Source organism: Mugil cephalus, chromosome 10, assembly GCF_022458985.1.
Source record: "Mugil cephalus isolate CIBA_MC_2020 chromosome 10, CIBA_Mcephalus_1.1, whole genome shotgun sequence".
Lineage (NCBI taxonomy): Eukaryota > Metazoa > Chordata > Actinopteri > Mugiliformes > Mugilidae > Mugil > Mugil cephalus.
In genome coordinates, this window is record NC_061779.1 from 26,674,670 (window position 1) to 26,684,865 (window position 10,196).

Consider the following 10,196-nt stretch of genomic DNA (forward strand, 5'->3'; position numbering starts at 1 on the left):
GGATGGATCGTTATGTAAACCATTGAAACTTTGTGGACAATCAGCCAGAATAGGTGGAAACCACCGCATTCAGTATTTAAGATGGACACTTCTGTTCAAGAAACCCCACATCAACTGCAATGGGGACGCAAGACAGAGGATGCAACAAGAAACAACTGGACTATGAAGGAGTTCATGAGTAAGGACCCGACTTCATTGCGTGTTAACTTGACATTTGAAATCAGGAAATGGGACGGTTGGACATGGCAAATGCTACGGACTGAAGCCACATGTTGTGGAACACATGCAGATCACCTCAAATGGATCCATTCATGATTCTTGTCTTCATAAGTGCTTCTCTTTGGGGTTGTCTTTAATGTGTGTTTTCATCAATTCATTGCAGCCATATCATTTCAGAAAGTAGACAATAATATTACTCTAACATAAGCACTGGCTTGAGCTGTAAATGCAGTAAGTGCTAACTGTTGGGGTCGTCTTTTTGGCTTCAACAGGCCACGATTCGTTTACAATAAGGAAGTGGAATGTTCGTGTTTTTAGTGCATGAAAATACACTTGTATGTCATTTCTATTACCCTAACTTGAGCATTGACTTGACTGCAGAATTCGGTAAGTGCTACTTGTTGGGGCAGTTTTAATTGACGAAAACAACTGGCTGTATGGGACAATGAAAGCAGTCTGATTCTGAAGCCATATTTCACTGGGAATCACTCTCAGACCACCTCAAATGGAGCCACTCATGATGCTTGTGTTCATAAGTGCTTCTCTTTGGGGTTGTCTTGTTTGTGAGTTTTCATCAATTTCTTATGGCGATGGTAGGAATAGACATTAAAATTACTCTAACATAAGCACTGGCTTGGGCTCAGAATACAGTAAGTGCTAATTGTTGGGGTAGTCTTGTTGTCTTCAATCATACATGATTGAACACTTTACATATCTATGGAGAATATACGCTAATGGTCTTTTTTTTGTGGCAAACTTATATATCTGTGTCATTTCTATCACCCTAACTTGAGCATTGACTTGACTGCTGAATTCAGTAAGTGCTACTTGTTGGGGCAGTTTTAATTGACAAAAACAACTGGCTGTATGGGACAATGAAAGCAGTGTGATTCTGAAGGCATATTTCACTGAGAATCACTCTCAGACCACCTCAAATGGAGCCACTCGTGATGCTTGTGTTCATAAGTGCTTCTCTTTGGGGTTGTTTTGGTTGTGACAAGTTGTTCTGTTGAAATTGATCACCTCCACTTTTAGAATTATTCCTACAGCATGTGGGATTTTTACACTGACATTTTGTATAGTTCCAATGTGGTCATGACAATTACCCTAATATATGCACTAACTTGGTTTTTAAATGCAGTAAGTGCTTCACGTTGGGGTAGTTTTCCTCGACTTTCCTCTCTCCAGCTACATATGTTACTTAAAGAGAAATAAAAAATAAGACATGCTCTTAACTTTCTGCAGAACAAGGGGACATACACACAAGAAAATAGTAAGAAATGTGGGCCTTTAAGCTGACGTGTGATTCTACACTGAAAGAATTGCTTAGATATTGGATGATGCAGAGTATCAGAAGACATCAGTATGGAGCTTCACCAGGAGCCATTTTTGGGCAACTGGTTTCTACCCAGTAAAGCCATCAAAGCCCAGACAGACAATCATTAAAGTCTATTGGCCTAGGTTAAGTAAAACAACGATGGCCTGTGGCGAATCTCAGAGGATCGTTCTATGTAAACCATTGAGAAACTCTTTGTGGACAATCAGCCAGAAAGGTGGAAACCACCGCATTCATATTTAAGATGTAGGACACTCTGTTCAAGAAACCCCACATCAACTGCAATTGGGATCGCAACGAACACGAGATGCAACAAGAAACAACTGACTATGAAGGAGTTTCATGAGTAAGGACCCCGACTTCATTGCGTGTTAACTTGACATTTGAAATCAAGACATGGACGGTTGGACATTGCAAATAGCTACGGGACTGATATCAGGCGGATAAAACAATGTTGTGAAACACATGCAGATCACCTCAAATGGATCCATTCATGATTCTTGTCTCATACAGTGCTCTCTTGTGTTGATCTTAGATTGTGTGTTTTTCATCAATTCCTTTAGCAGTCATTTCATTTCAGAAAGTAAGACTTAAGATTACTCTAACGTAATGCACTGCTTGAAGCATGTAAATGCAGTAAGTGCTCAAATGTTGGTCGTCTTCATGGCCTCAACAGCCACGACTTCGTTTTACAATAAGAATGAATGATCGTGTTTTTAGTGCATAAAATACACTGTATGTTCATTTTCCTATTACCTGATTATATAATTATCAAGTATGAGCATTGACTTGACTGCATGAATTCGCGGGTAAGTGCTACTTGTTGGGGCCAGTTTTAATTGACGAAAACACTGGCCACGTGACGGACTATTAATGGCAGTCTGATTCGAAGCCATATTTCACTGGGAATCACTCTCAGACCACCTCAAATGCGGAGCCACTCCATGATGCTTTTTTCATAAGGCTTCTCATTCTTGCGGGTTGTCTGTTTTGTCATCGAGTTTTCATCAATTTTCTTATGGCGATGGTAGGAATAACACATTAAAATTATTCTAACATAAGCACTGGCATGGGCTCCACACCACTCATACTCATTGCTAATTGTTGGGGTAGTCTTGTTGTCTTCAATCATACATGATTGAACATTTTACATATCTATGGAGAATATACCTAATGGTCTTTTTTTTGTGGAAAACTCATATATCTGTGTCATTTCTAATCACCCTAACTTGAGCATTGCCTTTGACCTGCCTGAATCAGTAAGTGCTACTTTTGGGCAGTTTTAATTGACAAAAACAACGGACTGTATGGACAATGAAAGCAGTGTGGATTCTGAAGGAATATTCAATATTCACTGAGAATCACTTCTCAGACCGCCTTCAATTGAGCCACTCGTGATGATCTTGTGTTCAATAAGTGCTTCTCTTTGCGGGAGTTCTGTTCTTTGAGGGTTGTGACATAATTTGTCTTCTGTTGAAATTGATCACCTCCCCTTTAGAATTAATCCTATGCAGAGTATCATAAAGACATCACAGTATGGACAGCTTCACCTAAGGCCATTTTGTAGACAACCAGGGGTCTAACCATTGGAAAAGCCGCAATCCAAAAAGGCCAGTCACCAGACCAATTCCTTAAAGTCTATTTGGCCTGGATTATAAGTACAATACATCGATGGACTTGGGATGGATCGTTATGTAAATCCATTGAACACTTTGTGGACAACAGGTAGAATAGGTGGAAACCACCGCAATTCAGTATTTAAGATGGACCCACTTCTGTTTCAACCAGAAATCCCACATCAACTGGCGCATAGGGGGACACAAAACAGAGTGATGCAACAAGAACAACTGGACTATGAAGGAGTTCATGCTGTAAGGACTCACGACTTCATTGCGTGTTAACTTTGATATTTATGAAACAAAGAATGGGACGGTTGGAACATGGCAAATGCCTTCGGACTGAAGCCACAGTTGAAAACACATGCAGATCACCTCAAATGGATCCATTCATGATGTCTTGTTCATTCATAAGTGCTTCTCTTTGGGTTGACTTGATTGTGTGTTTTCAATCAATTCCCTTTCGCAGTCATATCAGTTCAGAAAGTAGCCATTAAGATTACTCCTAACATCAAAGCACATGAGCTTGGCTCAGAATATCAGTAATGCTAATTGTTGGGGTAGATCTTGTTGTCTTCATTTATACCATGACACGTTAAATATCTCTATTGAGAATATACGCTAAGGACCTTTTTTTGTGGCAAACTTATATAACTGGTCATATTCAATCACCCAAACTTGAGCATTGACTTGACTGCTGAATTCAGTAAAGTGCTCACTTGTGGCAGTATTTAATTGAGACAAAAACAACTTGGCTGTAAATGGAAATGAAAGCAGTTGATTCTGAAGCATATTTCACTGAGACTCTCTCTCAGACCACCTCAAATTGATGCCACTTGTGATGCTTGTGGTCAAAAGTGCTTCTCTTGGGGTTGTTTTGGTTGTTATTGACACAAGTTGTTCTGTTGAACATTGATCCCTCCCCCCTTTTAGAATTAATCTCCTATGCAGAGTATCATAAGACCCCAGTATGGAGCCTTCACAACCTGGAGGCCATTTGTAGCAACTGGGTTCGACCAGGTAAAAGCCATCAAGAGGCCAGGTCAACAATCATTAAAGGCTTATTGCGGAGCCTGGATTAAGTAAACAACGAGGCTGGATGGATCGTTATGTAAAACCATTGAAACTTTGTGGACATCAGGCAGAATAGTGGAAAACCACCGACATCAGTATTTAAGATGGACACTTCTGTTCAAAGAAACCCCACATCACAACTGCAATGGGGAACGCAAGACAGAAGGAATGCAACAAGAAACTTACCTGTACTATGAAGGAGTTTCATGAGTAGGACCCCGACTTCAAAGGCGTGTTAACTTAGACATTGGAAAATCCAGATAATAGGGACGAGTTTTGGAAACAACATGGCAAAATGCATACGACTGAAGCCACCATGTTGTGAACAATGCAGATCACCTTCAATGGATTCCATTCAGATTCTTGTCTTCAAAGTGCTTCTTCCTTTGGGGTTTTCTTTGATGTGTGTTTTCATGCAATTCATTGCAGCCAAATCATTTCAGAGAAAGTGACAACTAATATTACTCTAACGTAAAGCAGCTGCGCGAGGCTTGAGCATGGAAAATGCAGTAAGTGCTAACTGTTGGGGGTCGTCATTTGGGCTTCAACAGGCACACGATTCTGTTACAAGAAGGAATGGAAGTCCCGTGTTTCTTAGTACTGCATGAAAATAGACACTTGTATGTCATTTCTATTACCCTAACTTGAGCATTGACTTGACTGCAGAATTCGGTAAGTGCTTACTTGTTTGGGGCCAGTTTTAATTGACGAAAAGCAACTCGGCCAGTACGGACGATAAAGGCAGTCCTGATTCGGAAAGCCATACTATCACATAGAATCACTCTCCAGCACCACCTCTCAACAGGAGCCACTCATGATGCTTGTGATCATAAGTGCTTCTCTTTGAGGGGTTGAGTCTCTTGTTGTGAGTTTTCATCATATTCTATATGGCGATGGTAGGAATAGACATTAAATATTTAACTCTAACATAAGACACTGCTTGGCTCAGAAATACAGTCAGTGCTAATTGTTGGGGTAGTCTTGTTGGCTTCAAAATTTAGATGACACTTTAAATATCTATTGAGAATATATACGACTAATGTCTTTTTTTGTGGCAACACTTCTATATCTGTTGTCGTTTTTTCTATCAACCCACACTTGTATGGCATTGACTTACTGCGCTGAATTCAGTAAGTGCCTACTGTTGGGGCAGCTTTTAATTGACAAAGCAACCCACTCGCGCTGGTATGGGACAAAAAAAACAGTAGTGAGTTCGGAAGGCATATTGTCAACTGAGAACACTCCTCAACCACTATCCTGCAAATGGAGCCCCACTCGGAGATGCTGTGTTCATAAGATTCTTCTCTTTTGGGTTGTTTTGGGTGTGTACAAGTTTTTCTTCGTTCTGACAAGTTAGATCACCTCCCCTTTTAGAATTAATCCTATGCAGAGTATCATAAGACATCAGTATGGAGCTTCACCTGGAGGACCCAACTCTTGTCTCTTGAGTAAGCATACCGTATCTCAACCAGCGGTGTAAAGCCATCAAAGGCCAGTCAGACAATCATTAAAGTCTATTGGCCTGGATTAAGTAAATAATGATGGCTGTGGATGGATCCGTTATGTAAACCATAGCGAATCTATTGGATGACAATCACCCAGGGAATAGGTGGAAACCACCGCTTCAGTATTATTAAAGATGGACACTTCCTGTTCAAGAAAACCCCACATCAACTGCAATGGGACGCAAGACAGAGGATGCAACAAGAAACAACTGGACTAGTGACGAGTTCAAGATGTAAGTACGCCGCAATTACCCGAACTTCATTGAGCGTGTAGACTCTAGACATTTGAAATCAGGAACACATTGAGGAGCGTGTTGGCGAACATGGCAAATGCTACGGACTGCGAAGCCTCAAGGATGCGAGTCTGGGTACAAACACATCAGACATACACCTCTCAAATGGATCCATTCATGATTCCTTGTCTCATAAGTAGCTTTCTTCTTTGTGGTTGTCCTTGAATTGTGTGTCTTCAATCAATTTCCTTGCAGTCAATATCATTCAGGAAAGAACAGTAACAGATTTCTATAACTTCTCATAAACGCAAGCAACTGCTGTAGAACATGTAAATGCAGTAAAGTGCTCAAACGTTGCGGGTCGTCTTTTGGCCTCAACATGCCACGATTCTTTTAACAAATAAGGAAGCGTGGAATGTTTCCGCTGTTTTTTAGGTGCATGGAGAGAAAAGTACACTTGTAATGATCCATTTCCTATTACCCCTAACTTGAGCATTGACTTGACTCAGAATGCGGTAAGTGCGCTTTACTAAACTTGTTGGGGCAGTATTAAACATTGAACGAAAAACAACGGGCCGTTACGGGACGATAAAGGCAGTCTATTCGGCAAGCCATATTTCACTGGAATCACTCACAACCACCTCAAATGGCGAGCCACTCCATGATGCTTGTAGTTTCATAAGTGCTTCTCTTTGGGGGGTCTTGTTTGTGAGTTTTTCATCAATTTCTTATGGAGCGATGGAGAGGAATAGACATATAGAAAAATTACCTCTAACAAAAGCACTGGCATTGGGCTCAAAGATAGTAAAAGGTCTGCTAATTGTTTCTCTCGGGTAGACTTGCTTGTTCTTCAGTTAGACATGAACAATTTAAATATCTAAGGAGAATATACGCTAATGGCTTTTTTTGTGGCACAACTTATATAACTGTGTCCATTTCTATCACTACAAACGAACTAACTATAACCAAAAAATCCGGACATACAACACTGACCACCTGCACATCAATTAACATTACAAATCACACACCTAGGTCTGAACACTCCGAATCAAACCAAACAATACACAATTAACCTCACACAACACATAATCATCAAACCCATTTCCACTTATAAACTATACAACTCCCTAGAAACAAAATCCACACAACATCACAACACAATCCAATACCCCTACAACACCTAAACTTGAGCAATTTTGAACTTGTACTGCTGTAAATTCATACATGCATCAACTTTCCTTCTGTGGCAGGTATAATTCGCGACAAACACACAACATGCTGTATTACAACTAGAAAGCACAGTTGAGTCGATTCTGACAGGCATAATTCCACTGCAAATCACAATCTCAGCGACAACCTCAAATGGAGTCCACTCGGCTGCTTGTGTTCATAAGTGCTTCTCTTTGGGTTGTTTTTGCGGTCTGTGACAAGTTGTTCTGTTATGGCAAATTGATCACCTCCCCTTTGTAGAATTTATTCCTACTAGACATGTGACGGGTATTGTTCTAACACTGAGACATTTTTTGCGTACTATTTCCAATGTGTTCATGGAACATATTACCCAAATATAATCTGAGCACTACCTCTGTGGGTTTATTAAATGCCGTAAGTTGCTTCACGGTTGGGTATTTTTTGACTTCTATCACCGTCATCCACTACAATTGTTACCTCTAAATAAAAAATACAAGATCATGCTGTCTTCTCAACTCTTCTTCTGCACATACACACAAGAAATAAGTCAGAAAGATGCCTTATAAAGAATGCGCTGACGTTGTGTATTCTAATGCTGAAATGAACTTTTATTCGCACAAATTGCTTAGAACTATTTGGAGTGATGCAGAGTCATCCAGCAAGACATCATATGGAGCTTCTACCTGGCAGCGCCCAGATTTTGTAGCAACATGGTTCACTACCCATTTTAAAGCCATCAAAAGAATGGCCAGTCAGCACAATCATTAAAGTCTATTCTGAGCGGCGCTGGATTCAGTCTAAACAAACTTGAGGGCGCGGCATGGTGGACTGTGATCGTTTTATGTAAATCCCTTTAAACTTTGTTGTTGGACAATCACAGAATAGTGGAAACCGACCAGCATTCCAGTATTTAAAGATGGACACTTCTGCGTTTCAAGTAAACCTCCACATCAACTGCATTGGAGAAACGCAAAGACAGAGGCGATGCAACAAGAAACAAACTGGACTATGAAGGAATTTCATTGAGTTAGGACCCGACATTCATTGGCGTGTCATAACATTTGTACATTTGAAATCAAGAAATGGACGAGTTGGAATCGCGCCACATGCTACGGAACTGAAGCAACATGCGATTTGTGGAAACCATGCATATCTACCTAAAATGGATGAATCTTCATGACATTCTGTCTGTCATAATGATGCTTCATTCCTTGGGGGTTGTCTTTCTTGTTGTGTATATCAATCAATCATTTGAGCAGCCCATATCATTTTCAGCAAAGTCGAAGACAATAAGTATTACTCTAAACATAAGCACTGGCTTGAGCTGTAATATAGCAGTCAAAATCTCATGCTAACTGTTAGGGTCGTCTTTTTGGCTTCAACATGCGCTAACATTTCGTATCCAAATAAGGCCAAGAGTGGAATGTTTCGTCGTTTTTAGTGCAATAGAAAATACCCTGTATGCATTCTATTACTTAACTTGAAGCATTGAGACTTGACTGCAGAATTTCGTAAAGTCTCTCTCTTGACTCCCCAAGAACACTTGTTTGGGGCAGTTTTATAATAGACGATAAACAACTGCCGTATCGACGAATAAAGGCAGTCATGATTCGAGCCATATTTCACTCTGGAATCAGATCTCTACAGTTCCTCACCTTCAAAATGAGCCACTCAGTGATGCTTGTGTCATCAGTGCTTCTCGCTCTTCGAGAGAGAGGTGTCTGTGTCTAATATCTTTTCCTCTTGCGCATGGATTCCTAACAGCATCTATATCAATAATATTCTCACAAATTCTATCTACTTATGGCGGATGGTAGGAATAGACATTAAAATTACTCTAACATAAGCACTAGCTCCCCTGGCCTTTGCTCAAGAAATATAGTAGTGCTAATTGTATGGGTAGTCTTGTGGTCTTCAATTAGACATGACCACTTAAATATCTATGGTAATATACGCTAATGGTCTTTTTTTGTGGCAAACTTTATATATCTGTGTCATTTCTATCACCCTATTTACTTGAGCATTGACTTGACTGCTGAATTCAGTAAGTGCTACTTTCTGCGTTGGGCAGTTTTATAATTGACAAAACAACTGCTGTATGGGACAATGAAGACAGTGTGATTCAGAAGGCATATTTCACCTGAAAATCACTCTCAGACCACCTCAAATGGAGCCACTCGTGATGCTTGTGTTCATAAGTGCTTCTCTTTGGGGTTGTTTTGGTTTGTACAAGTTGTTCTTTGAAATGATCACCTCCCCTTTTAGAATTATCCCACAAAGCATGTGGGATTTTTACACTGACAATTTTGTATAGTTCAATGTGGTCATTGACAATTTTACCCCATAATATATGCCACTAACTTGGTTTTTAAATGCAGTAAGTGCTCTCACTTTGGGTAGTTTTTTTCTGACTTTCACGTCTCCAGCTACAAATGTTACATAAATAAAAAATAAGACATGCTCTTCAACTTTCCTGCACATACACACAAGAAAATAGTAGAAAAGTGCCTTCTTAAGCTGACGTGTGATTCTACGCTGAAGAATTTTATTCCAAAACTTGCTTAATATTGGATGATGCTAGTAATCAGAAACATAGTAATGGAGCTTCACCTGGAGGCCATTTTGTAGCAACCGGTTCTACTACAGGTAAAGCCATCAAAAGGCCAGTCAACAATCATTAAAGTCTATTGGCCAGGATTAATAAACAATGATGGCCCGTGGATGGATTCGTTATGTAAATCCATTGAAACTGTGTGGACAATCAGCCAGAATAGGTGGAAACCACCGCATTCAGTATTTAAGATGGACACTTCTGTACTAGAAAACCCCACATCCAACTCAATGGGGACGCAAGACAGAGTAATGGCAACAAGAGAACAACTGGACTATGAAGGATTCATGAGTAAGGCGACCCCACGACTATCATTGCGTGTTAACTTGACATTTGAAAGTCAGGAAATGGGGACGGTTGGAATACATGGCAAATGCTACGACTGAAGCCACATGTTGTGAAACACATGCA